At 43.0% G+C, this 27,713-nt stretch overlaps 1 protein-coding gene and 1 non-coding gene across 17 annotated transcripts in view; both read left to right on the forward strand.

Annotated features, from left to right (window-relative positions):
• Positions 1-27,713, forward strand: part of ARID1B (AT-rich interaction domain 1B) — a 449,099-nt gene that overhangs the window by 18,749 nt on the left and 402,637 nt on the right. The window lies entirely within an intron of this gene.
• Positions 18,118-18,190, forward strand: TRNAK-CUU (transfer RNA lysine (anticodon CUU)). The gene has a single exon. It is a non-coding gene; the product is annotated as a tRNA-Lys (tRNA).

The raw sequence follows: 27,713 nt of genomic DNA on the forward strand, positions 1-27,713 counted from the left end.
CTGTGTTTAGTGAGCAGGCGCGGTTTGGGACATGTTGGGTTTGAGATGTGTTCCAAGGAGCTGACTGGACATGCCCTTAGACAGACAGTGCAGGAGGGTGACTTGGGCCCACCCTTTCAGCGCGGTGTGCTGCTGAAATGGGGTTCACCGGGTTGCCCAGGGGAGCGTGGGTGCGGAGAAGAGAGGGGTGCTGAAGGGGTTTAGGGAGCGCTGACATTGGAGGAGTGGAAAGGGAGGCAGCCGGAGAGCCAGAAAAGGAGACGGAAAGCATGGGAGAGCTCCACAGAAGCCATGGAGGAACGAGGGTTTTGGAGAGAAGACACGCATAGCTGTGGCAGGCTCAGAGGAATGGTCGGGTAAGAGTAGGTAGCCAACGTCTTGCCATTTGGTCACGGAAGACCTTTGGGAGAATAGTCAGGAGGAGCTGAGCTGCGACAGGCTGCACAGCGAATAGGAAATGAGAAAGAAGCTTCCAGACAGCAGGAGGAGGAGTGGGGTGTTTCTTTGTTTTTGTTTTTAAATTTTTTTTAATGTTTATTTATTTTTGAGAGAGAGGGAGAGACAGAGTGTGAGCAGGGGAAGGGCAGAGAGAGAGGGAGACACAGAATCCGAAGCAGGCTCCAGGCTCTGAGCTGTCAGCACAGAGCCCCATGCGGGGCTTGAACCCACAAACTGTGAGATCATGACCTGAGTGGAAGTCGGATGCTTAAGCCACTGAGCCACCCACGTGCGCCTAGAGTCACATTTTATAAAGCTTGTTTAGAAATGTTTCCAGAAAATAAAAATAAGTTTTGTAATATATCAATATATTTTGGGTGCTTTCGATACCTTTAGTAAACTGGATTGTAAACATGAAGTAGTGAGTCAGCTGGTCTCATAAAGACATCTGTGCGTGTCTGGAGAGGCTTCTTGAAGCAGAGATGATTGCATTTGGGGAATTACCTTTGGTTATTGCCACTTCTGTGCCAGTAATCTTAGGCTGAGCTAGTGGTCAGTAGGAGTACAAGTTGTTGTTACACATTTTTGCATTATCCTCTCTGAAAACTTCGGTTTGGGAGCTGGTATTCAGAATTAGCCACTAAAAGTTCTGAAACTGTTTGCTCTGTGTGTAAGTTATTCTTTGGTGGTAACCTTGTTAGACATGTATGTATGAAACCCTTTTTTCTTTTTAAAAATTTTTTCATTTTTCATTTTTTTAAATTTAAATCCAAGTTAGTTAACATGTAGTGTAATAATGATTTCAGGAATAGAATTTAGTGATTCATCACTTACATACAACACCCAGGGCTCAGCCCACCAAGTGCCTTCCTTAATACCCGTCACCCATTTAGCCCATCCCCCCATCCAACACCCCACCAGCAACCCTCAGTTTGTTTTCTGTGTTTAAGAGTCTCTTATGGTTTGTCTCCCTCTCTGTTTTTATATGTTTGTTTCTGTTCCCTTATGTTCATCTGTTTTGTATCTTAAATTCCACAGATGAGTGAAATCATAGATTTGTCTCTCTGACTTATTTTGCTGAGCATAATACATTCTAGTTCTATCCACGTTATTGCATATGGCAAGATTTCATTCTTTTTTGATCTCCAAGTAATATTCCATCCATTTTGTGTGTGTGTGTGTGTGTGTGTGTGTGTGTGTGTGTGTCCATTTATCTGTCGATGGACACTTGGGCTCTTTCCATACTTTGGCTATTGTCGGTAGCACTTCTGTAAACATTGGGGTGCATGTGCCCCTTTGAATCAGCGCTTCTGTATCCTTTGGATAAATACCTGGTAGTGCAATTGCTGGGCCACAGGGTAGTTCTCTTTGTAATTTTTTAAGGAACCTCCATACTGTTTTCCAGAGTGACTGCACCAGTTTGCATTCCCACCAACAGCGCAAAAGGGTTCCTCTTTCTCCGCTTCCTTGCCAAAATCTGTTGTCGCCCGAGTTGTTCATTTTAGCCATTCTGACAGGTGTGAGGTGGTATCTCACTGTGGTTTTGATTTGTATTTCCCTGATGATGAGGGATGTGGAACATTTTTTCCTGTGTCATGAAACCATTCTTTAATGACAACTCGCTACATGTACCTCGAAGGAAAATCACCTGTTTTTCCACTGTACTGAAATACTAAGTTTTTAGTAATGAGAAGTTTTGAATAATTTATCGAACAGTTACTAGGTGTCAAGCAGAGCTAAGAACCGTATAACCTTACCTATGAAGTAGGTACTGCGATTATACCCATTTTACAGATGAGTGAATGAAGGCACAGCCTCGATAAGCCTGAGTGACATAGCTAGGAAGTGGCATAGACTCTGTGTGCACCCAGGCGTTCTGACGCCCCTGCCTTCTCAGATATTACGCTGTATTTCCTCTCAACAGTGCCCGGTGTGAGCGGAGTTAGATGAGTGGTCTGCATTTCCTTTGTGGAAGCTGTCATTGTAATCATGTTGTGTTTTGTTTTTTTCTTGCTTGCTTCCATTCGCATCATTTGCTATTCTGTGAGGACATTGGAAAAGTTGCTGAAGAAAGATATCCCCTTCCCGTGGCCGGGTTGTCATTTGGTTAGACACGGAAGATAGAATCTTCCAAGAAGCCACACGGTGTGTGTACACCCGTCAGCCTCAGGGGAGCGGGAGGAAGCGTCCTTTCCTTCTCCTGTCTGTCCTAGGAGATGTGGCCCTAAGGCGAGCACCGGGACGCCCCTTCTCCTCAGGACGCACGTCTCTGTTACACGTGTCCCTTCTGCCCCACCTGTTAGGAAGCCGGTTTGAAGGAGATGCATTTCTGTTTCGACGGGAACGTGAAGGGGATCTTTTTAGTACTTTCGGTTTACTTTTTATTACTGTTCCACTTTCCTAAAGGGGAAACTCAGCATCCTGATACATAACGTGACCGAAGAATGTTTTCCCAGCAGAAAGCTTTTTTAGCGTTAAATGGCCCTCTGCCCCCGCTCTAGCCAGTGCGGTAGCCGTTCGCCACATGTGGCTAGTTAAGATGAATTACAGTTAGATAAAATGAAAGATGCGCTCGGGCCGTGTCCTGGCCACATGTTAAGTGCCCGAAAGCACACATGCGGCCCAGATGGAACGTTCCACGGCTGCGGAAAGCGTTAGTGGGCAGTGCTGCTCTCGGCACTGGGCGCATCGTGTGGTTTTTAGCACGACCGAAACATAGGATTACTGGGCGCTGCCCTCGGCGAGCGCACGGCGGGAGCTGCTCGCGAGTTCGGGTGGCCGTACGCAGGACACGGCCTCGATCTGGAAAGTAGTCCGCGGTGGCCGCAGTGGCCGCAGTACAGAGGTGTGCCGTACCGATCCCAAGTGAAAAATGCACGGCCAAAGCCAGTAACGGCCTGTCGCGAGAAAGGATTTCTTTCTCCGTCTTGGAGTGTTCTGTCCAGGCTCTTCTGCCGTCGTCACCTGAGGATTGTAGGAGCAGAGCGGGCAGCCGTGTGGCCGGCTGGTTTTCGTAGGCGGGAACTGAGCATGTGGAAGGCTGTCTTCCTTGCTTTTATGTCCACCGGAAACGATCGCCAGACTGGGTAGTGGGGGCTTTTTTGTTTTTGTTTTTGTTTTTGTTTTTGTTTTTGTTTGTCCTTCTGAAACGTTTGAAGGCAAGTCCTGGATTGCTGTCTGTGCCACAGTTTGAACTTTAACCAGTGGCTTGGTAGCTGGAATAGGTTATGCATTTTGCCTGGAAAAAAATCGAACTGCTTTCTGAAGGTTGACTAAAATGTTTTAACTCTTCCCAGCAAATGAGGCGTGAAAGAAATTGTCAAAAGGATGGAGACAAAATTATTGCAGCACTGAATGTTTAACTGGCTGGTGATGTTCTACCGAAGGTGTGAGCCGAGCAGATAAATGTGTAAACGGCACCTTTCTCCTTTTCTCCTACCCGATTTTTCACAGCTTGTCTTCACCGGAGGACCTAAATCCATGTCAGAAAAATCGCAGCCCTTCTGAAAGTGTTAGATTATAGTGTCGCTATGAGGAATAATTAAGAAGTACTATAGGCAATGGATTAGGAGAAATAAACTTCCTGTTTGCAAACATCTTACTGCACATCATCATTAGATGAAGCAAAAATAAATTTTTAGTGTTTCTGGAAGCTTGATTATGTGTAAAGTATGTCAGTGGTTCTTTATGCCCACACACTTCTCTGTTCATTTGCTGTGCATCGTTCTACTCAGAGTAATAACCTTTTTAGGATTTAGGATTTCAGGGTTTAGTTGTTTGAATGATAATGGCTTGAACTGAAAGATAATGAAGTGTTTAAATCATGGGCTTTTTACTTCTGAAATAGCAAATGTTAATTGAAGGACCAGCTAGAGATGTACGAGGTGGCACTTTATATTTTGGGCGACTCCTCCTTCACTTTCATTTTGAGGCTTCTCTTTAGGTCCTTAGCATTTAAGATACAGCAAATAGAAGGTTATAGCTCTCCCAGCCCACTGGGGCTTTTAATTTCAAGCATAGATCATAGAATGGGCAAAAAAGATGTTCCGTAGAGAGTGTGAGGGGAGAAGTATTGAATAAATAAAGAGAAGGATGATGCATGGGCCTTGGTTTTCTGTGGCTAAGTAGAAGTTATTTTTTACATTTGTGAGTATTTTTAGCATCTTATAAGCAAAGGGGTATATGAATACATGAGTATGTGTGTTTATGAGTATGTGTCTCCTGTATATGTGTGTGTACGTATTTAATACAAGGGCAAGTATGGAAAACAGAAGCATCATCCTGTCCCACTAATACAGCGGGTAGTACCTTTGCATCTTTCTTTCTCCTTGTTACTTCCAATGGGTATATACGTGAATAGGACCACTTCTTTCATCCTTATTTTACTTACTACTGTAGTGATAGGTGTATGCACGTGGTACAATAAATTGATTATACAGCTTCCAAGCAACCATGTATTTTATTGGACTGACTCCAGTATGCGGAGATGATTGAGGTTGTGTGTGTGTGTGTGTGTGTGTGTGTGTGAGGTTTTTGTACATTTATTTAAGCCTTTCAATGAAGATTTAAGAGCCAGCATTTTATTTATGGAATGCAGACTACATTTGTAAATTTATGCAATAGAAATGCATGTATATTTCCTGTGAGTTTTCACATAGAGAGAGGTAATGGGTCTTGCAAAGATTGTAGTAGATGCCACTTGCCTTTTTAAGAGGGAACCTAAGTATTTTCCTTTCCCCTTCTTTCGATTGGCTCTGATCTTAGAGCCATCTGTCCTGTGTCTGTCTTCCAGCATCTGTTATCTTCATTCCTCTGTGTGCATCTCTGACTCAGACTTACCTAGACTTTGCTTTTGTTTTTGCATTTCTTCATGATTCCCCGCCCCACCCCCCCTTCAAATGAATTCTCCTTTTGTTTTCATGGTGTAGTTTTTGCTTCCTTTTGTCTTTTTATTCCTCTTCTTTTTCTTGATCCAGTTCTTTCTGTCCCTCCTCAGCTGCTCACATACAGCGGATCAGTTTAAGCTTCAGCCTCCACATCCTGCCCTTCGTGGGCCATTCAGACACATTTTTTCTTGCGTGTCTTCATTACCTTTTGCCAGTATGTTTCAAAAATTTGGCCTTCATGTCCCTGTTTTTTTCTCTTCCTAAAACTGTAAATTTTAAAGATGAGGCAGGATTACTAATTGCCGGTGTTTGTAAAGAGACACGAAATTAGAGCAGGAGTTTAACAAATGCAAACATCTCGCTAAAGTTCTGTCCTTTCCTCACTGACCTTTGCCCGCTTCACTAATACTTGCTGATCATAAGTATGTATTTGTTTGCTTATATTACTTAGGCTGGAAGAAACCTCCCGCAGCTTACCCTGAGTCTAGATGCTTATTCTGGAGTCTGGTCTTGGCTCCTTGGATTTGAATTGTAAGGCAAATTTAGCATAAACACTTAACTTTCACCTGCCTCTTGCTGGGCAGTATGCTAAGTGAGGGAAAGAGTAGACAGAATAATCCAGTGAGTAAGCTAGTCCGTTTGAATCCCCACCTCTGCCACTTACTATTTGTGAGGTGGCGATAATTAAAGTAACGAAGCGCCAGGTTGTTTTGGGGATTAAATGAGAGAGTACATGTAAAGCCCACAGAAAGTGTTTTCTAAGTGTTGACTGCTCTATTACCATTACCGTTATTGAGGAGACAAGGTTTCCACTTTAGTCAAACACAGTTAGGTGTTGGTTTGCCTAGAGGAATACTCTGCTCTTAGAGCTCCTACTAGAAAAAAATGTTTTTTTCATTCAGAGACCAACTTCGCTTTTATTTTCTTCCTTTTCCGCATGTGGATGGAAGAAAAAAATAGGAAGAGTTACGTACAAACTTTGAGACCTTGTGATGTGCTTGTTTTCCAGTGAGAAGGCTCATTTCTAATTTATATTGTGGTCACTTTGCCTCTGTCACGTTCTCTAAACTAGGTTTAATGCTGGGCCCGAATATCTTAACCACAAACCTTGCTGAGTTTCTACGTCCTTTACCAGTAGAATGGGGATTAAGTGGACTGTCATGAAGATATACCGCCTAGGTCTTCAATAAATGTTAAACTTACGTACAGTGCAGCTAAACAGACCTTGAAAGCATGCAAAAAAAAAAAAAAAAAAAAAGGGCATATTGTTTTCAAAAAGTGCTTTTAGTTTCTGAAGTTGGGACCCTGTGCCTTAATGTGTCAGTCAGCCAGTTGAAGAACGGGTTCTGGCTTTGACTTACATAATGTCATCTGCGCTGGCTTGTGGGTGTCCCTGCTCTCTGTTCTTCTAAGAGCACGTTTTACAGAAAAATACATTTCACAGGCTTTTTTGCAACCAGAGTTTAAATGTGGATCCTTTGATTTTACTTAGTCATAATAACTTTGCAGATCATTTCATAATTTCCGAAGTGCCTTTCGTACCTGGTTGTCTCCATCTTGCGAGGTCTGGTTTTGTACCTGCAGAAGCTGAAGCATGGTTCCTCGGTGAAGGGTGCAGCCTGAAACCAAACTGGGTTTTGTTCTCCAGGTCTGAGAGTTTGCACTGCACACCGTCTCTCCGGTGTGTTACGGTAATTCTTCAACTTACAGACATTTTAATTTAAGCATTTAGGTCAGGGATGGGCAGAGTTTTCCTATGAAGGGCCAGGTAGTCAGTGTTTTATGCTTCATGGCCATTGTCTTAGTTTCAGGATCTGGACGCTGCTGGTGTGGCATGATAGGAGCCATGGGTGGTGTGTGAAGAAAGGGGGAGGCGGTGTGTGCCCAGAACACCACGGATGTCAACATTTGAATTTCATGTAATTTTTGTATGTTGTGAAATACCTTCTTCTTTTGATTTTTGCCCTCGGCTGTTTAAAAATGTAAAGAGCATTCTTAGCACACTGGTCCTCCAGAAACAGGGGGTGGACTGGATTTGGCCTGTAGGCCGTAGCGGGCCTCCCTCCGGTGTAGATCTTGGTACGGGCGGCGCGGACCTTTTTCGTTCCAGGTTCTATCCACATCGTCCACCGTCCCCCCCCCCGTTGGCCGTCTTTATTTACACAGCTCTGTCCTCTGGGTTCTTGGTCAAGCAGCAGCCCTTAGCCAGCACGGAGCTGGGAGGATTTCGGCCTTTTATTTTATTTTATTTTTTTTTTAAATTTTTTTTTCAACGTTTTTTATTTATTTTTGGGACAGAGAGAGACAGAGCATGAACGGGGGAGGGGCAGAGAGAGAGGGAGACACAGAATCGGAAACAGGCTCCAGGCTCCGAGCCGTCAGCCCAGAGCCTGACGCGGGGCTCGAACTCGCGGACCGCGAGATCGTGACCTGGCTGAAGTCGGACGCTTAACCGACTGCGCCACCCAGGCGCCCCGGATTTCGGCCTTTTAAACGAGACTGGGGTCCTCATCCCTTGGGAGTGAATGGATCACCCAAGGTTGGCAACCCCATTAGCAAGAGCATGCGTGCATGAAAGCAGGCCTCTGATTCTCTGGTCAGTAGTCTGTCTTGTTTGAACTGTTTCTGGCTATGATTTCATTGTGTTTTTTCATGTTCCGGGCACTCTATTTAATTTCCTTATTCCCCTCCCCCCCCAGTTTTGAGTTTTATTCTGAAAAAAATTTTTTTAAATTACAGAAGTGTAGTACATGAATATGTTCTATAAAAAAAATGCACACACTGGCCAAAACATGTATATTGAATATTTAAATTTCTTTTACTGCTTCCACTTCCCGAAAGTATATACTCTTATGTTAAATGTATTTTTTCTAACCTACTTTTCCTTTATTTATTTATTTTTTAACTTTTTTTTTTAACATTTATTTATTTTTGAGACAGAGACAGAGCATGAACGGGGGACGGTCAGAGAGAGAGGCAGACACTGAATCCAAAGCAGGCTCTAGGCTTTGAGCTGTCAGCACAGAGCCCGACGTTGGGCTCGAACTCACGAACTGTGAGATCATGACCCGAGCGAAAGATGGACGCTCAACCGACTGAGCCACCCAGGCGCCCCATAACCTACTTTTCCTTTAAAAATAGTGCGTATGGCGCGTCTGGGTGGCTTAGTCGGTTAAGCGTCCAACTTCGGCTCAGGTCATGATCTCGTGGTCTGTGAGTTCGAGCCCTGCGTCGGGCTCTGGGCTGATGGCTCAGAGCCTGGAGCCTGCTTCCGATTCTGTGTCTCCCTCTCTCTCTGCCCCTCCCCTGTTCGTGCTCTGTCTCTCTCTGTCCCCAAAATAAATAAACGTGAAAAAAAAAATTGTGCATATGGCGCGCCTGGGTGGCTTAGTCGGTTAAGCATCCAACTTTGGCTCAGGTCATGGTCTCGTGGTCTGTGAGTTCGAGCCCTGCGTCGGGCTCTATGCTGACAGCTCAGAACCTGGAGCCTGCTTCGGATTCTGTCTCCCTCTCTCTCTGCCTCTCTCCTGCTCACACACTCTCTCTCTCTCAAAAATAAGCAAAAAAATTAAAAAAAATACACTGGATATGAACACATAAAACTACATAAACGTAAATAATCCATGTATAAGATCATATTACATACATTCAATTGGCCCTTTTACCCCACTGAAGCCTCTTTTGGACATACCCCATTGGTCCTGCTTTTTAACTTGGGGTAATTTTGTGTATGTGGTGGCAGAGACATTCTCTTATTATTGTCTAAGGAGTCACTGAACAATTGAAAAAACCTCGCATTGTCATTTCTGCGGTGCTCTGCTGAATCGTTTTTGGAATGTCATTGTCTTCTGAGGCAGTTGGCCAAGAGAGTTTGCCTGGAAGGATCATGAGCTCTGCATCACCCCTTTTTCTGACCCCAGCAGATGCAGTCCTATGCCTTTTGTGTCCTTGTTTACCTGTGTGCTGTTCATAAAGTTTCTTAAAAGGAGTGTGATATAAAAAGGCTGCCTCTTTGCCAAGATGTGTTACCTTCGAAGCTTTAACCCTGTTGTATCCCAAAGCTGAAGCAGAGGGAGACATTTCAAAGTAATTGAATTCAGTAATTGAAATTTCAGAAGTAACTGAGAGAAGATGAGAGCATTTCTTATTTGGAAGGCATCTGCTGGATTTTTTTCCTTAAGTTATTTCCATTGTATGTAGTTAGCGTCAGAAATAAGAATGAAGAGAACAGAAAGGACAACATGCAGTGGGATAATGTAGATCTTTAAATACTTCAAAATTCTCTGGGGCACCTGGGTGGCTCAGTCGGTTAAGCATCCGACTTCGGCTCAGGTCACGATCTCGCGGTTCGTGGGTTTGAGCCCCGCGTCGGGCTCTGTGCTGACAGCTCGGAGCCTGGAGCTTGCTTCTGATTCTGTGTCTCGCTCTCTATCTCTCACAGTCTGTCTCTCTCTCTCTCTCTCAAAAATAAATAAAGAATAAAAAAAAAATTAAATACTTCAGAATTCTCATTCCTTTTTAGGTATATTACTAAATAGATATCCTTGTCAGAGGGCAGCCATAACTTTGTAATTAAAATCTCTGAGAAAAATGGAACCTTCATCGTATCTTTTGGCAGTCTGTCATGTGGTGGTCTTGTGAGTGTGGACTCTAGCCAAAATTGACCTTGAACCAGAATGGCCCTGGTGCTGAAGTCAATCATTGTAGTTCTCTTATAGTCCCCATGGTGCAGATTTTCTTAGAGTCATTGCCTTTTTCCCTTTCATTCTCTTTTATACTTGTGTTTCTTTTTCAGTTCAGCCGAAAATTAAAAAAAAAAAAAAAAACAACTGCTTTAAGTACATGAAGTCTTCATAAACAACTTTTTCTAATCTCTGCAAATATGGAAATTGACAATAAAAACATCTGTATTGTTTGTAAGAAGGCTTTATTCATTAGTTGGACAAATTCTTTATTTGCTGATCTGGTTTTAAAATATAAATGATTATCCTGCCCTCTTTTGCTCCTGTTTTTGTTTGATGAAAGGAAAGAAACTTAAAAAAAACCCACACATTTAGAGACACAAAAATCTTTGATTAAAAACAGTTAAGTCGGTGCCTGGGTGGCTCAGTTGGTTAAGCCTCTGACTTCGACCCAGGTGATGATCTCGTGGTGAGTGAGTTGGAGCCCCCCGTCCCCCCATTAGGCTCTGCACAGTCAGTGCTTGGGATTCTCTCTCTCCCTCTCTCTCTGCCCCTCCCCTGCTTGAGTGCTCTCTCCCCCCCCCCCTCAAAATAAATAAATAAACTTCAAAAAAATGTTTTGAAAAAAAAAGGGGTTAAGGATTTTTGTTTCATCGACTTTGGGGAGAAATCTCTCAGTTGTACATAGGAGTTCTGTTTCATCTGTGTGACTCTAAAATTAATCAGAGTCACATGGCTGAGCAAATCTCTGAAATATTACTTTCTGGAGATTTTTATTGATTGTGTCTGATTTATTCAAGTGATATGCTGTTACTCTATTAAAAGTAAAACACCAGTAACCTAATCTAGTAAAGCGTTAACTGTCTTATTTTTGGCCTCCTTTACACCTCTTATTCTGCGTATCAAGTTTGCCCCTTAAAGGCTCAGTGTGTTTTGGCTCAGGACTGAACAGTGTCATGCTATGCGTGACCTCCTGATGTAAAGAAATGAGCACATGAGACCCACTGTGAGCCTCTGGTCTTTCTTTGCTTTATGTGCTTCGCGAAGGACGTGGTTGTTTTACACCCAGGGTGTTATGGTGGGGTATTGACATTTTAGCGATCCAGAAAAAAACTGTGTAAATTCGGCTGCCTCTCTTTTTCAAAGGAAACGTTATAGTTTTAATTTTGAAATCTAGATGAAACGTAATGCCTGGAGTGCCCTTGCACTGTTGCAGTATAATCTTTTCATACGCTACCTGATTTAGTTGGAAACAAATTAGTAACTATGCATGCTTAAAGGAAGCAATTTAATAAACAGGATTTTAGAGAAACCTAATCAGAATTGTAAAATGATACTAGCGAATCAATTGCATTATACAGAATTACTAGGTTAGATGTAGCCTCTAGATAAGTGTGAACAAATCTGAGGCTTCTGCGCCACCATTGCGAAGAGCATTTACAAATTTGCTTTTCTCACTAAAAAAAAATGGGGAAGGAAACTCCCTTCTCCCTGAAGTTCACTGGCTCATTCACCAGTGATTAGAAAACAGCCCTTTCCCAGCGCTTGGGCCGAAGCCAACCGGAGGAGAGCTGGCTGCAGCTGGGGACGTGGTCTCTCAACTGAGGTTCGGCTCGCCGGGCAAGGCCAGCTGTTTGGCAATGGGCATGTGGTCGGGTGGCATGAAAAAGACGACGAGACGCAGCCCCACACTTGGGGGCTTAAGTGGTCTTCTGGGAGCCCCGTGTGGCTGGCAGCTGAGGAGTGGGACTCAGGAGCGTGCCGAGGACCCCGCGTGACCCTGGCCCCATCTCCCAGGCCTCTGGCTGCCCTTCACGTGTGAGGCAGAGGCCCTGGGAAGTCAACAGCTTTCATTGTAAATCACTTTTATCCCACGTGAGCGTACATGTGCTATTAAACAGTGGCCATGAGTTTTAGTCACCGATTTCACTTCACAATTTTGTACACGTTTTCTTATATTGGCACCATTACTAGTAACTTTTTTCCTTTTTTTTGAGCCCAACTTTAGGTTGGCCTTATGAGCTGACGTTCACTGCCGTATTTATTCAGGGCACATGTATTGTGCAGAAGATGCTTGCCCGCTAGCAAGCAGTATACCGTCTTACGGGGAGGGAATCGAGGCCTAGGGAAGTCGAGAAGTCGCCTCATTTCAGGTCCTCTGGCTGGTGGACTACAATTGGGACTCCTACTCCTGTTCTGTGTGTGCAGTGACGCGAGGGGTGTTTTCCTTTATCTGTGTGAACTATCTTGCCATTTAACTTGGCCTTTGCCTTTGAGGAGACAAACAGAAAATTGCTACCAGACTGCCTAAATAATATAATAAGAGTTTTCTTCAAAGGTCTCCGAGGCCACAGAAGAGACGGGTTTTATTCTGCCTGGGCTTTTCAAGACCAACTTGACAGGGAAGGTGATCCTTGAAGGATTAGGGGCGCCTAGGTGGCTTAGTTGGTTAAACATCCGACTTTGGCTCGGGTCATGATCTCACGGTTCGTGAGTTTGAGCCCCGCATCGGGCTCTGTGCTGATGGCTCGGAGCCTGGAGCCTGCTTCGGATTCTGTGTCTCCCCCTCTTTCTGCCCTTCCCCCACTCGTGCTCTATGTCTCTCTCTCTTAAAAATAAACAAATACTTTTTTAAAAACAATGAAGGATAAGTAGGACTTTGGTCAGAAGTGGGAAAAATAAGAGCTCCCAGTAACTTCTGGGACCGTACGTTGTAAGGTTTCCTGTCAGGGAAGATAGCAGAGCACCAACACCAGTGTTTTTGAGCCGTAGCGGCTCCTGTGGGCGTGAGGAGGAGCCATGTGGGAAGTATTTTTCCTAAGCTGTGAAATAGTTTTTGTTTGTTTGCTTTTGCTGCATAACAACTTGAGTGACTTATAAACCACACACATTATCTCAAGAGTTTCTGTGGGTCAGGAGTCCACACCTCACTTGCTGGATGCTTTCTGTTCAGGGCATCAGGAGGCTGTGACTAAGGAATCAGCAGGCTGCATTCTCAGCTGGAGGCTTGATCGGAGAAGGTGCCCTCAGACTGTTGGCAGAATTCACTTCTGTGTGGCTGTAGCTTCATAGCGGCTTGCTTCTTCAGTGCCACCAACAGAGAGAGAGTCTCTGCTGTTGGGAGTCTCTAACTTCTAGAGAGGCTGGACTCAAGAGCCCACATAATTATGTCAGGCCCATCTGGGATATTCTGTTTTCATGAACTCAAAGTCAACTGACTCGGAATCTCAATTACATTTGTAAAATCCCCTCACCTTTGCTATGTTTTCTGGGTCGGGTGCAAGTCACTGTTCTTGCCCAGACGCGTGAGGGGATTGCACAAAGGTGTGGATACCAGGAGGCAGGACTCCGGGGATCCCTCTTAGAACTCAGGCTGCATGTTATAAATCAGTAAAAATAAAAGTGGTGCATCTCAGTCTGCTCAGGATGTTGTAATAAAATACCGTAGACTGGGGTGGCTTTAACAGCAGAAATGTATTTCTTGCAATTCTGGAGTTCCGACAGGGTTCCAGCAAGGTAGGTTTCATTCTGAGGTCTCTTCCCTTGGCTTGCACACCTTGCTGTGTGCTCACATGACCTCTTCTTTGCGTGTGTGTTGGCGGGGGGGGGGGGGGGGTGGGGGTGGGGGGAAGAATGCGAATGCCCTGGTTACTCATCTTATTATAAGGACACCAGTCCTGTGAGATGAAGGCCCTTACCCTATGACCTCATTTAACCTTTATTACCTGCGTATGGGCCCTGTCTCCAAATACACTCACGCTGGGGATTAGGGCTTCAACATACAGATTTTCGGGGGACACAGTTCAGGTTTGTTCATATCACTGGTTATTTATTTACTTTTAATTTTTTTAAGTTTATTTATTTTCAGAGAGACAGAGATAGCATGAGCAGGGGAGGAGCAGAGAGAGAGGGAGAAAGAGAGAGAACACCAAGAAGGCTCCTTACTGCCAGCACAGAGCCTGATGTGGGGCTTGAACTCATGAACCGTGAGATCATGACCTGAGCCAAAATCAAAAATCGGACTCTTAACCGACTGAGCCACCCAGGCACCCTCCATATCGTGGGTTATTATTATTCTTTTAATGTATGTTTATTTTTGAGAGAGAGAGAGAGAGAGGGAGAGAGAGAGAATGACCGTGGGAGGGGCATACAGAGAAGGAGACACAGAATCTGAAGCAGGCTCCAGGCACTGAGCTGCCAGCACAGAGCCCAACATGGGGCTCAAATTCATGAACCGTGAGATCACGACCTGAGCCGAAGTCAGTCGCTTAACTGACTGAGCCACGCAGGCACCCCCATATCACGGGTTATTAATTGGAGTGGCTTGGAGCAGGGCCTAATGGCTGTTAGAGACTTCTCCAAAGAGCACCAGCCAGACTTGGGGAAATCCTGATTCCATTCTGTTGTAGTGTGACTTTGGGCAGGTTCCCTAAACCTAGGAGATGATTTCCTTCAACTAAAAATAGTGGTGTGTAATATTAAGTACTTTGCAGCATTTTTGTTAGAATTCGTCTCATGCCATTTGTAAAGCACCTAGCATAGGGCTTGGCTCGCAGTAGGCACTCATTAAATGGTGGCTGTTATTATATTTGTGTCTTGATATTTCTGTATATCTTCTTCATCTCTTAGTTTACCCCTTAAATGACATAAATTACTCATTAATCCTTGCGTTTCTTGCAGCTAGAAGTTATTACCCACCCTTAGCTGAGCACTCATGGGACTTTATTTTCTCTGTCCTGTGGTGTGTACAAGCTTATTTATACCTAGTATTATTTACATACATCTCTTATTTTCTCTGTTATAGTGTACATTCCTTAAAATCAAGGGCCATCTTCTACATTTAGCATCTTTCATGGTGCTTTGCACCTTGATATTTGTTCAGTTTATTATTAAAAATATTTTTAAAAATTAAAAAAATTTTTTAGATATTTATTTTTTAGAGAGAGAGAGAGAGAGAGACAGAGACAGAACACAAGCAGGGAAGGGGCAGAGAGAGAGGGAGACACAGAATCCGAAGCAGGCTCCAGGCTCTGAGCTGTCAGCACTGAGCTTGATATGGTGGCTCGAACCCAGAAATCACGAGATCATGACCCGAGCCGAAGTCAGACGCTTAACCGACTGAGCCACCCAAACGTCCTTGAATCTTTGTTTCTTAACCTTTTCTAATTCATCCCTCATTTTGATAAACATAAATTTTTTCATACCTCTTCCCCAGCTTTCAGATCTATTATCCCAAAAGACTAAGTCCCTACTTCCTCACCTCCCTTGAGATGACAGAAGCTAGATTTTGTCTTTAAAACCTCAACAATTGATATTATTTTATCAAGCTGTTTTTAACATGGTATGTTGTAAAAATGATACTTCCTTCCCCCTTTTCCCCAAATAGAAAATTATAACCCAGAATATACATTTTCAACTGCACCGTCATGCCTGCCCCCATTCCTGTTTCTACAGCATTCATCCATTTTCACCTCTTAGAATCCAGATGCTCTGAGCCGTTTCTGCCATAGCGTAGAATCCTGTCCTAGGTGGTGGTGATGCAGGCATTCAGTGTTCTTGTAAAATCTTCACTCCCTTTGCACCTGGAGAAGAGATTTCTGTGCCTTCCTTTTTCGGTTCTTTTGTAATGAAAGGTGTTAAATTGATACGCATTTGAATTAGTGAACTCTCTTTGCTGAAACAATTGCGTGTGTAGCTTAAGAAGTGGTCCTAAGCATCTATTAGGCTTTTATAAAGCCTTTTTCCACCCCCCAGAACTTAAAGCACTTTGCAGACATTACCTTATCAACACTTAGCACATCCCTGTGAGCCAAGTGAAAATTAGAGACCATTGCTCTTACTCTGCAGGGGAGTTAAATGTAGTTGAGAGGTCCAGGAGGGGGCTTGCCCTTGTGAGCCGCGGGTGTTTGGGCTGGGGAGACTTGGCCTTTCTGTTCTCTAACCGTGAATTTGTTATGTTAGCCTGCATCGTGGGAGCGGAGGAGTGGGTACAATGTCCCAGTTAGCTCTCTTTACCAAGCCAGCAAACAAACACCTTTGGTCACAGGATAACAGAGCAAATTTATGAAGTGATCTTTCTTTTTAAAGGAAATTTGTGGCTGAACCTATGAATCAAAATTCAGCGTACCGAAAAGAAGGTAAATTACGTCTGGTCTCCCGAGGAGGCCTCTTTTAAATTCAAAGTGACCCCTTTAAAGAGGCCTTATTTGGAATTGGGTTGCATTGCACGGGGATTGTTTTAAATGAGCCCCCTCTGTACTATGAAAGTTGTTTTGCACATTTGAAAGTATCTGAAAACAACTTGGCTTTTTGCAGTCTACCTTGCCTTTTTGGTATGTTGAGATGGTGGAAATGCAACTGGGGGCTGGGAGGAGGCAAGATTTTAGGGGCTTTTGCAGAATTGGGTGTCCTTTCTGAAAGGCAAATTCATGGTAAAGAGAAATGGAATCTTTGGCTGGCTTGATGCTTTTGCAGGTTAGTTTGAAAATACGATATTGGTAATGTGATCTTACTTTTAATGATATTCAATAACTTTAAAAAAGTTCCCTCTTTCCTCCCCGTTCTGTACTCATCTTACCCTTTTCTTATCCATGAAAAGTAATTTTTAGTCTAATTTTTTTTTAATTTTTTAATTTTTTAATTTTAATTTTTTTTTTAGGTTGCCTTTTTGTTTTATTGGTCGTTTCCTTCACTGAATACACCATAATTTGTTTATCCATTCATCCATTTTTTTTAAATTTATTTTTTAATATATGAAATTTAGTCTAATTTTTATTAATTGATTGTGGTGACCGATTTTTAGGTGAAGACCCATCAGTTACCAATAGACTGGTAAATAGTGAGCGATAAACTATAAAAAGTGTGTGTATCTAACAGTAATAGACATCGATGTTTCGGGAAGCCTGAGTGAGTGTGCGCTTCTCTGTGATTTGGACTTCCTTAAAATGGATGGATATTTGTCGTAAGCTAAGATTTCTGGTCAAGCTATTTATTTATTTATTTATTTATTTATTTATTAATTAGAAAGTGTAGGAAAGGCAGAGTGTTTGTATACCAAGATACATATTTTGTAACACAGGTTAGAATTTACCTCTGGTGCTTTTACATTCTAGTTGTTATTTTCCGGTATAAAAATCTTTTATGCCTCAAACCCTAGATTTGTACAGTAGTTAATTTAGCAGATAGGTATTGGTAGAGAGCGTAATTACCAGGAAACACTTTCAGGTTTCTCCCAGGCTGAAGGGGGTAATGTGACTTCTTTGGTTTTCCTCCTTTATCCCTTTCTCCCCTCCCCCATTTTTAAAATAGCAGTGCTTTTCATAGTCAGAATTTCATGTTGTGACACCCTACTCAGAAGTTATGACAGCAGGGTAATGACAGCAACTGCCTCCAGAGAATCAATCAGGCAATTAATTTTGTAAATGAAATGCTGATTATACAAAGCTTCACATGAGAGGCCCAGTGATTAAAATCAATTTAACAAATTGTTTCAGGTGGGACTTGATTAATAATTTGCCATAAATGCTGAGGATGTATGACCAGCATACCTTGTTGTTACTCCTGCTATCCAGCTATATATATAAAAATACCTTGTTGTCACTCTTACTACCCAGCTCTCTGTAAAAATCCACAGGTAAGCTAAGCACTTTGTCATCCTACTACACTAACGGGGATAGAAGCCATATGCACACACACACACTAACTCACATATTTACTCTTTGTGTGTTTGTCTACCTAGATAGACCTAGCTAACAATGAAAATGGAATGCATTATTGCCATTCTGGTTTATGTTTTTCTGTGTTCTACTTAAAAACCAAAAACTTGCCCAGACAGGTTTGGGTACGACCAAGTTTAACAGGTCTTTTTTTCTATGTATGATGTTTTAGACTTTTATTATGCTAACATATATTCTGAATCTTAAAGAGTGGCATCTGCTTTATAGACATTTTCCATTCTTTTTTTTATAATAGTCATGAAAGTTTATGCTCCTAACAACATTGCTTCAAAGTATATAAAGCAAAACTGATTTAAAAAAAAATAGGAAAAAATAGCAAACCCACAATCAAAGTAGATTTTATATACCTCTATCAGGAATGAACAGAATAGGGGTGCCTGGCTGGCTCAGTTGGTAGAGCGTGCGACTCTTGATCTCGGGGTTCTGAGTTTGAGCCCCAGGCTGGGCATAGAGACTACTTTGTCCCCATGAGGCTGCTGTGTCCCTGGAGGTGTAGGGTCCTGGGTCAGACCCATCTCTGATTCCCCATTCTTAATTACAGGAACAGCTATATAAACATAGTTTGGGAAATGGTGTTGTAAGAATATTAGAAATAGTAACATTCGAGGCTGGAAATAAAAAATGCCAATATGTGGGGCATTATAATCTGAATCCTGGAGAAGTCGTACTTTGGAATAGGAGACACAGCTGGATGTCCTTCTCACCTTCATACACTAAGCATTCGTTAAGTGCCTGTTAGAAGCCAGACTTGAGATCCGGTGTCATAGTGTTCATTACTTAGAGCTGACGCGTCTAGAAGGCGGTCCAGTATTATTTAGGAGAGGGTGGCCCAGGGAGGGAAGGGTTAAGGTGCACTTGAGTTTCTTTAGTTTTGATTTTTTATTAATGAAGTAACAGGAACAGTGATTGTTCACTGTGTATGAGAAGGTGGGGGCTATGAGGAGAGTTAGGATGAGGAAGACCCCATTTCTGCCAAGGTGCTTGCTGACGAGAGGCCCCGTAAGCATAGTTACAAGTGGTTGTGATAGCCGTTTAGTATCTGTTAAATGAGATAGTGGCAGCATATGGTGGGAGCCCTGAGAATGCAGAATACCTTATCTGGTAGTACTTTTGGGGGTTAGAAAGAGTTGCTAAAGTTTACAGCTGCCAAAGGCGTGTGGGGTGCAAGGGCATTCTAGAAAAGGGTGTGCCTTAGTGCATTGGCACAGAGGTGTGTAGAGGGGCTTCATTGTCGAATGAAGGTTCATTGAAGGTTCATTGTAGGTTCGTTGTTGAAGACTTGGCAGACGGCAGGTGTGGCACCCTAAGGTGAGCCTTGATTCTTTGGGTGTTGAACTTCTGGGTTTTGAGTTCTTTAGACCTCTTTGTAGCCCTTTCCCTGCCTTTTTGACTTGTAGAGCAGTTTATCGATAAGATTTCTAGTCAATGAATGAGGCAGAAAGGAGAAATATGTCTAACTGTCCACATTCCTTTTGATTCTCACCACGACAGTTGGAAGTTCTGGCAGGGAGGAGGGATGATTCTAGGATTACAGAATGCTAGAATGGAAGGGGCTGTAAGGGCTCATCTTGCAATCCCTCACTTCACGTGAGGAGTTGTAAGGCTCACAGGGGTGGAATTGCCCAGGAGTAACAAGCTCTCACGCTTAATTGAGCAGTTAGTGTGTGCCAGGCACTGTGTTTTGGGTCTGCTGTGTTCTTTCATACTACAAGCATACTACAAGGTGGCTGTATTATGCTAACTTTTCAGAGGAGGAAGCTTAAGTGCAGAGAATTAGCACAATTTGCCTGAGATCACACAGTAAATGGGGACCTGCCATGCAGGCCAGGCAGCCTTGGTTCCAGACTCTGTATTTGACCCCACTCTGCTGTACCAAAGAAGGCCTGATGGCTGGAGCGCTAGAGAGTTAGGCTCCACCTAGCACAGCAAGCACTTCAGCCGTTAATTAGTTGGCGATTAGTTGGCGGTCTCTGAACCCTCTCCTTCCTCCAACGGAAGCTTTGTCAACCACAGTTTGGGGATAGTTCACTTTTTGTATTTGTACTGAGATTTAAAACACTGGCAATGTTTTCATTTGGATAGTTGCTTTCCTTATTTTAAACTAGACAATTTGATGCGGCGGGGGGGGGGGGGGGGGGGGTGGCGGCCCTGCCCCGCCCTGCCCTGCCCCGCCCTGCCCTGCCCTGCCCTAGGAGGCACTGCTAGAGAACCAGGTCTGTTTACATCCTTTGAGCAGGGAGCAGGGTCCCATGGGGAAGGTGGGGTGTTATGAAAGCACATTTTGAAAGTTACAGAAACAAATAAGGGAGGTTTTCTGGTTAAAGATGGTACATTTACATCTTTAAAGCTGGTTGGAGATCTTTTAAAAAGTATAGTAAGAAACCTGAGGAAGCAGAAAAGCCTTTATTACATCTTGAAGGTTGAGGCTGCTAACTTGGAAATGTAATTTGTGGGGAAGGGTCTCTAAGCAGAGCAGGGTTTTAACCTGGAAGGTCTTTCTTTCTTTTTTTTTTAATTAATTGTGTGTGTGTGTGTGTGTGTGTGTGTGTGTGTGTGTGTGTGTGTAAGCTTCCTAGGATCATTTTTTTTTTTTTTTAAACCTCCCTTTTTAAGGGGCACCTGGGTGGCTCAGTCGGTTAAGCCTCCGACTTCAGCTCAGGTCATGATCTCACAGTCCGTGAGTTCAAGCCCCGCATCGGGCTCTGTGCTGACGGCTCAGAGCCTGGAGCCTGCTTCACGTTCTGTGTCTCCCTCTCTCTCTGACCCTCCCCTGTTCATGCTCTGTCTCTCTCTGTCTCAAAAATAAATAAACGTTAAAAAATTAAACACAATAAATAAGAACCTCCTTTTTTTAAAAAAAACTTTATTATTATTATTTTTTTAGTAATCGCTGCACCCCACGTGGGGCTTGAACGTAACTAGCGCAAGATCAAGAGTTGAGTGCTTTTCTGACTGAGCCAGCCAGGCGCTCCTTCCTAGGATTATGTTTTAACAAGTATTTAAAATATATAGTCAGGGGGCTCAGTTGGTTAAGCATTTGACTCTTGATCTCAGCTCAGGTTTTGATCTTGGGGTTGTGAGTTTGGCCCTGTGTTGCTCTCTGTGCTGGGCATGAAGCCTACTTAAAAAAAAGTTAAAATCTGTGTTTTGCCAGTTTTAGTACATTTAGGGAAAGTACTGCAGCCCCATACTCCTCCCCAGTTATATCTGACCACGTACCCTTCTTTTATTCTGTGTGCACGCTTCTGGTGTTTTGACTCTTGGTTCTCTAGGTTTCTTTTCCCCAACGTTCCTCCTCACAGGGCCCCCTCCCCAGTGGTGCCAGAGGCCCCAGTGACACTGTGTGGTCATTGAGGGCCCTACATGTAGATAAAAGATACAGTGATTATTCTGGTTTTTCAGTTTCTTTTTGCCCCCTTCTTTTAGCTTTATTTTGAAATAATTTCAAATTTACGGGACAGTCTCAAGAATAGTGCAGAGAGGTCCCCTATACTTTTTACTTTGATACATCAGTTTTGAACATTTTGCTACATTTACTTTTACCCACCCACCGATCTACCTACAATGTATTTTCTCAGGAGCTTTTGAGAGTAGGTTGCATGTGTCTGCCCCTTTACTCCTTAACAGTGCCAGTGATTTTCCTGGAGTGTATTTCCTGGAGTGCATTTCCTGGGATGAGGTGGTTCTTTTACGTACCCCAGGGCCGTTAGCACCGTTGGGATATTTAACTTGGGTGCAGTACTTGAACTACAGTCCCTATTCTGATTTTGTCTGCTGTCCAAATAGCATCTCTATAGCAATCTTCTTTCCTTCAGTGTGGGATCCTGCCTAGGAATTATTATATATGCATTTAATTGCCCTTTTTCAGTGTATACTAAACAAGGGTCATTTATACGTGGATTTTTTTTTTTTTTTTTTGCTAAATCCAGTACGGTACTGTAAATGTATTTTTTCCTTATGGTTTTTCTTAAGTTTATTTATTTTGAGAGAGACAGAGAGAGAAAGAAAGCGTCAGCGTGAGTGGGGATGGGGCAGAAGGAGAGGGAAAGAAGGAATCCCAAGCAGGAGCTGGAAGTGGGGCCCGATCCCACAAACCATGAGATCATGACCTGAGCTGAAACCAAGAGTCAGATGCTCGACTGACTGACCCTTCCCCAGGTGCCCTTCCTTATGATTTTCTTCAAAACATTTTCTTTGGTTTACTTTATTGTAAGAATACAGCATATATATGTAGAACATACAATACATACACGAATACATGTTAATAGACTAAGATATTGGCAAGGCCTCTGGTCCACGGTCGGCTAATAGTAGTTAAGTTTTTGGAGAGTCCAAAGTTACATGTGGATTTTTGACTCTGTGTGGGGTCAGTGCCCAAACTCCGATGATGTACAGGGGTCAACTGTGTATTAGTCATATTAACTTTTTTTTTCTTTGGACAGTCACATTACACTGCCACCAGTATATGCTTTCACTTAATCATGGCTCTGATAAAGTGGGTCTTTTGTGGGGTCGTGCCTCCGGAAAGCATGTTTACACGGGGGGCTGGCGGTCTGTGTAGGCAGGCACTCTTTGTCTAGAGATTGGTAAGTCAGTTGTTAACTTTCAGATATTTCTATCGGTATTTTCTTTAATGCAATTTTGAAGTCGTTAATTTTAAAACGTTAATGAAATAGTTTCAAAGAGGCGAGATGGCAACCACGGCGATTGCTGGGGAAACCAGGAACTTCGCGGTCTGTCTTCAGGTGCTTCTCTGCCATGTCTTTGGAATTATTTGTGGATGCAAATCACACGCCAGACATCTCCAGAACGGTTGTCTTTTTGAGGGAGGTATTATCTTCACTTGAAAGATGGGAAAACTGTGGCTTAGAGCACTGGAAGAATTTACCCGACGTTTCGTGGCCAGTCAGCAGCAGGAGAGGATTATGAACCCAGGTCTACCCAATGTCAAACGTTATGCTTTTCCCGTTGTGGTAGACACAGCATGTTAGTTTCTGCTTGTTTGCAGAATCTGATAATTGGTGGTGGCTCCCTGCAGCTGTGCAGGGTGGAAGATTCTGAGGCTTACTGGACTTCGGGAGAATGAATACTAGGATTGATTAGCAGCGTTTCTCTCGCCTGCACATTAGTGGAGGGGTGGAGGGTGTCCGTGCCTCTTGGTGATTATTCTGACGTTACACTTCCACCTAATAATGATGATCATAAAATCTATCCCTATTAAAAGCCTGTTTTGTGCCAAGGACTTAACTATAGGATCTCCAGTTCTGTAACTCTACAGTGAGAGTGGCAGTGTTCTTGGTGTTTAGATGTGTTAACTGAGATGCAGAGAGGTGAAGTGTGACTTTCTTCAGCATTACACAGCTAAAAGTGATGAAGTCAAAATTTAACATACTCTTACAAAAGCTTCCTTTCTTGATTTAAATCTGTATTTATATGGGAAATATACTATATGATTTTTCTTTCTTAAATAAGCCTGCTACTAAGTTGTCAGTTGTGACACAATGAATATGAATGATAGTGCCTACTTAGAGATGTAAATTTTAGAAATTGTCAAAGCCATGGTAATAGCTGTACAGTTTTGTTTTTTTTTTTTTTTTTTTTTGGGCGCTGAGAATAACAAATCTGCAGGAAAATAGAAATATATACCGTTACTATTTTGATATTCCCTTTAGATCTAATCTAATTTTGAAATAAAAAATACATATATATGTGTGTGTGTGTGTGTGTATGTATGTATATATACACATATATATTTATACACACACATATACATACATACTTGGGTTCATACAATTATTACATTTGCTAAATTAAATTTAAAAGTATGGTGCAGACAGTAATTTACTCACTGAATTGACTTAAGAAGTTGCTGAGCTTGGGGGATTAGGCAAATAATAGGTTTTCCCAGGTTATAAAAATCTGCCCCAAAGTGGGGAACGAAAGCAGTCTTATTTTTCTGGACTTGATTCTGTGGAATCTAGATGATAGCTCTAAATGGGTTTAATATTTTTCTTCTCACTTCATCATTCCTGTTCCTGTGGGACAGTCTAGCTGGGGAGACAGACATGTATCAAATAGTCACTCAAATAGATGTTCTTGCAGGCTTTCCTGAGGGCCATGAAGGAAAAGCACAGTGTTTTCTGAGGGGAGTCCTGCCTCACTCTGGTGTTCAGGGAGGGTTTGTCTGAGGACAGGACAGTAGGGCCGAGTTCTCCAGGAGCATAGAGCTCCTACGTGGAGGGGACAGCACAGTCAAAGGCCCAGTGGTGGGAAAGTAGGTGGTTTTTTAGAGCCCCATGGAGGCCAGTCTGGTCGGAGGGGGCGATTCCCTTTGGCAGCAGTGATGGGTCCAGCTGTGGTGGGACTTGGTGAGGGATGTCTGTGGTGGGACAGGAAGGAGTCAGGATGCATCCTGGGATCCTAACCAGTACATCTGAATGCGGAGTGTCTTTCCCTGAGATCAGAAACGGGTGGGGAGGGTACTAGGCACCCGGGCAGGAATGTTGGGTGGCAGTTGGGTATAGAGCTCTGGGGCTCAGGGAATCAACCAAGGGAGACACGTTTGGGGGACACAGACATGAGGAAGTAATGGAAGCTGTGGCTTTATCTGAACTTGTGAAAAGTGAAGCTTTGTGTGCAATGATGCTTGATTCTTTACCTCTTGTACTATTGACCGTCAAGAAGCCTTCATTCCAGTTAGAGTCCTATTTAACTGGCGATGTGGTGTTGAGAAAGTCATTGCTTCTTCTGTCCAACACATGTTAACTATGCCAGGCATTGTGCTCAGTGCTAGGTATACAAAGATGAATAAAACAAAATTTTTCCCTTTAATTAACAGTGTGCTGGGAGACAAGAAAATAAGTAAATTATGGAGTGATTTCACTCTGACTTCCATTTGCTAATTTGTTAAGAGGAAAAGAAAGAAGATTTTGGAAGCTATTGCTATGTGATAAATCCTGTGGTACTTCATTTAATCCCCCAGCAACACAAGAGGTGAACATGACCTACTGTTAGACGGGAACCTAAGTTACACAGCTAGTCAGTTGTATAGGTAGGACTCACACACCAGGTCTGTCGGACTCTAAACTCCCTGCCATTCCCTTATACCTTTTTTGTCTAGAATTCTAAGTGTTTTTGTTTTTTTTTTTAAACCATGGACTGTTTATTTTATATGAAAAAGATGGAGGGATTTGAAGCAGGGAAGAGGTGGTCACTCAAGGCAGGTGTTTGTGCTTGCATAGTAAGCACTGTAAGTGAATCAGCAGAGTTCTGTGCATCAGTGCAAAGGATTTTCCTAAGGTTTATAATGAGGACCTTCCTCCAAGAATGCTGATGCCTGGCTTTATGTCAGTCTTTAAAAATGGCACTGGTGGTTAGCTGAAGGCTCTGTCTGCTTCCTTGACCTCTTCAATAATTTTGTCAGTGACAGTGGCAAAGACATGGAAATGGCATGCTGATTTAATTGGTGGTTGACGTCAAGATAGGAAATACAGTTAATATGTCAGACATCAGGCTGGAATGGTGACCAGAAATAAGCAAAATGAAAATAAGCAGAGATACAGACAAACTTGTACCACTAGAGTCAACTAACCAACTTTATAATAGAAGAGGGGAGAAGTGGGTTTCATTACATCTGATGGGATGGATCATGAGTGTGATGGGGGAGCCCCCCGGGTGGCTCAGTCGGTTAAACATCGGACTCTTGATTTTGATCAGGTCACGATCTCGCATTCATGAGATCGAGCCCCAAGTTGGGTTCCATGCTGGAATTGGAGCCTGCTTAAGATTCTCTCTCTCCCTATCTCTTTCTGTCCCTCCCCCCTGCCCCCACCCCCCGTCTCTCAAAAAAATTAAAAAAAAAAAAAAAAAAAAAAGGTGTGATGGGGCCACCAAACAAGCACAGAGATCAAGCCCACATTAGTACCAGGATAGGCTCTGGGAAAAAGGAGCAAGTCCTTTTTGTATTAAGGGGACCAAGGTTTGGCATATTTTGCTCAGAAAAAGGAAATAGATATAGCTGTCTTCAAATTTCTGCAAAAGGATCTAAGTAAAACCAATGGATGTAAATCACAAGGAACAGATTTTTGTTATAGAGAAGAAAGGAATTAATAACATTCATGGTTGTAGACACTTAGGGGGTTCATACATACATCACCTATGAACCAATGAGGTTCTTTTCTGTTCTCAGATGCTTTGTTTCATTGCTGAATCCTTTATCCAGAGTATCTTAAGAATTGTGATCAAGTGAACATGTATTAAAGTACTTTGGAAGTGCATGGTAGATGTTGGTCATTATTTGATAATGGAGGTCAGGAGGCTCTTTGGATAGGTTTTTCGAGGATATTTCATTGACCTCTGACATAGACTGTATTTGGGATAGACATACATCATAGATGCATTTTTTAAAGTATCCCTGAGTTAAGATTCAGCTTCTTCTGCATGGTACTTTTTTTTGAATGTTACTTTTTATTGGTAGTTTATGGAGTTAATTTATATATATGTAACAGCATATTAATATTTTATGGCTAATCTTAATTCTGGAAAGTGAAAATCCAGTGGTATTTTAAATGTAGAATATAATTAGGAAAAAATATTGTGTCTTCTGCTCCTGTCCTGTGTAATGATAATGTATATGTGACAAACTTCTTTATTTAAAATTACACATCAAAACATGTTTCTTTCAGATAAAAACTGCACACATAAAAATTTCCTACAGTCCTATTTTTACAATTTTTTCCCTTCATCCCCTTACCTTCTCTCTTCTTTCAAGTTTCACTCTGTGGTTCCACACATATGTATGTTCTATGTAACTTGCCTGAAGGAAACTCAAACCAAAAATACTCACCGTGGTTGTCTCTCCAAGTCCGTATATGAATATTTTGGTGCGTCCCTGCCCCTCTTCCCACATTGCAGATGGCATCGTGGTTAGAGGGCACCATGGTTCTTGGAGCCAACAACAAAACAGCCTCTTGTTTTTCTTTTTTAAATCTATTTACTTATTTTGAGAGAGACAGGGAGATAGAACGAGTGAGCAGGAGAGGGGCAGAGAGGGAGGGAGAGAGAGAATCCCAAGCAGGTTCCACACTGTCAGCACAGAGCCTGATGCGGGACTTGAACCCTTGAACCATGGGATCATGACCTGAGCCAAAATCAAATTAGATGCCTAACCGCCGGAGCCAACCAGGCACCCCACAACAGCCTTTTCTGCCATGACTAATGTCTTAGAATTCCACTTCTTGGTCCTTCCCTTACCATCGTAGAACGTAGCAAACATTCCTGTATCGACAAGGAGAACTTCCAATGTGTCGATACGCAGATTTGAAGTTCCAGGGTTTTGGTTCAGGTCCTCATACACGTTACTGTCTTGTCATTATTAGTATAAGTAAAAGCACAATGGTATTAGATGCTGGGTGCATTTTTCCCTGCTTCAGTCTCATGGCCTATGTGGATGCATGCTGCAGAGGAGGGGACTGTGGGCCTGAGTCAGGACGCTTCTCTCCTGGTCTCGGCTCTGCACGAGTTCCGCAGCCCCGGGCAGGTCCCCACAACTCCCGGCCCCCATGATGTCGTCTGGGATGGAGAGTTTTCTGGGCGGTGGGATTCTGTGGTGGTGGTGGCAGTGGAAACTGAGGGTCTTGGGGTTTTCTGGCCTGAGGAGGAATATGTACATAAATAGGTACGTTTATGAGATGAAGGAAAGTCTTTAGTGCCTGGCGCCTCTGTGTTTGATTTAAACTGATGTTGGGGCGCCTGGGTGGCGCAGTCGGTTAAGCGTCCGACTTCAGCCAGGTCACGATCTTGCGGTCTGTGAGTTCGAGCCCCGCGTCAGGCTCTGGGCTGATGGCTCGGAGCCTGGAGCCTGTTTCCGATTCTGTGTCTCCCTCTCTCTCTGCCCCTCCCCCGTTCATGCTCTGTCTCTCTCTGTCCCAAAAATAAATAAAAAACGTTGAAAAAAAAAAATTAAAAAAAAA

The sequence above is a fragment of the Panthera onca genome, chromosome B2, assembly GCF_046562875.1.
Source record: "Panthera onca isolate mPanOnc1 chromosome B2, mPanOnc1 haplotype 2, whole genome shotgun sequence".
Classification (NCBI taxonomy): Eukaryota; Metazoa; Chordata; class Mammalia; order Carnivora; family Felidae; genus Panthera; species Panthera onca.